The following is a 1,532-nucleotide window of genomic DNA, read 5'->3' as shown; positions in this document are numbered from 1 at the left end:
ATCGACACACCCTGATTGCATGTTTGATCAATTTCAGCCTGCAAAATTGGCAAAAATCTTTAGTTTCTTAATCTGTGGCCTTAATGGTTGGTGCATAAATTTGAATACTAGTCATATTAACTGGTTTTCCTTGTAGGCATATGGATATTATTCTGTCACTGACAGCATTGTACTTCAATATAGATTTGGAAATGTTGTTTTTGACAATGAATGCAACACCATACTTCAAGGTGTCACTCCAGGCATAGTAGACCACATGATTGTCTGATACAAAGTGGCCAATACTGGTCCGTTTCAGCTCACTAATGCCTAGGATATTGATGTTTATGCATTCTATTTCATTTTTGACAATTTCCAATTTTTCTAGATTCATACTTCATACATTTCACTTTCTGATTATTAATGGATATTTGCAGCTGTTTCTTCTCATGCCACATCAGCAAATGAAGGTCCTGAAAGCTTGACTACTTCCATGTCATTAAGGTTGACTCTACTTTGAGGATGCAGCTCTTCCCCAGTTGTCTTCTAAGTGCTTTCCAACCTGGAGGGCTCATATTCCGGCACTATATCAGACAATGTTCCACTGTTATTCATAAGGTTTTCACTGGCTAATTCTTTTCAGAATTAGACAGCTGGGTCCTACTTCCTACTGTGTCTTAGTCTGGAAGCTCAGCTGAAATCTGTCTGCTGTGGGTGACCCTGCTGGTTTCTGAATACAGGTGGCATAACTTCCAGCATCACAGCAACACACAAGCGCCCACAGTATGACAAACTGACAAGAGAAATAGCCTACATGAATCACAGCCTCACCTACCCTGAGAACAGAAAAATTAGATGGTTTCTGGCTACTACCACCAATCTTTCTAATCAGGTCTGCAATGGATGGATTCTGATAGATCAGAGAAAAATATGGAAAAGAACCTCAAATTCTTAAAAAAAAAAAAATCCAGATTTATTGGATCAGTTGAGACTGGAGGACTCCCTGATACTCTGGCTCTGAGATACTTTTTAAATTGTGGTCACTTTTTAGCTAAATTAGAGAGAAGCTCACAAAATAAAGAATATCATCCTTGAGTACTGTGCCTCATTTTCAAAAAATCATCTCTATGAGACCAAATGGCCAACAATTACTTTAAAACAAACATGAGCCTATAAGGAGACAGAGAAGCTAGAGTGATGGAAATGGAACAACTGGAATGGAACAAAGGAGAGCAATCATGCATTGTAAAGAATGTAACCAATGTCACTGAACAATTTGTGTACAAATTGTTGAATAGGGACCTAAACTACTGCATAAACCTTCACCAAAAGCACGATAAATTATTATTGAAATAAGAATCCCTTAGAAGGCAGGTGTTTTTTTTTTTTTTTCTTAGAAGGCAGCTAATGAGCTCTCCTTCTAAGGAATATTAATGTTTTCCACGGCAAAAACAGCTAAGTAAAGACTTTGTGAAAATAAAGAAAAACAAAGTATAAAATCGCCATTATTGCAGATAATATGATTATGTATGTATATGTTTTTTTATTTTTAA

The sequence above is a fragment of the Loxodonta africana genome, unplaced genomic scaffold (assembly GCF_030014295.1).
Source record: "Loxodonta africana isolate mLoxAfr1 unplaced genomic scaffold, mLoxAfr1.hap2 scaffold_55, whole genome shotgun sequence".
NCBI classification, from domain to species: domain Eukaryota; kingdom Metazoa; phylum Chordata; class Mammalia; order Proboscidea; family Elephantidae; genus Loxodonta; species Loxodonta africana.
This window is presented reverse-complemented; position numbering follows the sequence as displayed.